We start from the raw sequence: 472 nt of genomic DNA on the forward strand, positions 1-472 counted from the left end.
TGTGGAACCCCCCCCCCCCCCTAGAGCGTCAAATGGGTGAGCAAGATGCTCGAAAAGGAAATGCGTCACGACAGTGAGTCTTTGAAACGAACAGGAAGTTTGCATTGTCGACCAGATCTTGTGAGTGATGGTGTGTGTGTGGTATTGGTGGTGTCACTGGTCGAAGGAGAGATCATGTGACTGTGTGGTTGTATAACGGAGAGGGTCGTAGTATGCTCATCATCAGAGGTTGGTCGTGTGTGCATGTAAGCAACTTTTAGTCGATCGATGCTAACTGTGTCTTAGCGGCCGTTACGATTAATGACCAAAGTTTGTCTTTCCAAGAAATGACTCTGAAAGGCCCTTCGTATGGCGGTTGCAAGGGCTTTTTGACCCCATCGACGCGCACAAAAACAGTCACATGTAGCAAGGTCGATAAGTACCTGGGTAGGCTTGCAAGTTTGTCGAGTAGGTGAAGGACGGACATCCATCG

This window comes from Opisthorchis viverrini, assembly GCF_000715545.1.
Source record: "Opisthorchis viverrini unplaced genomic scaffold opera_v5_138, whole genome shotgun sequence".
Lineage (NCBI taxonomy): Eukaryota > Metazoa > Platyhelminthes > Trematoda > Opisthorchiida > Opisthorchiidae > Opisthorchis > Opisthorchis viverrini.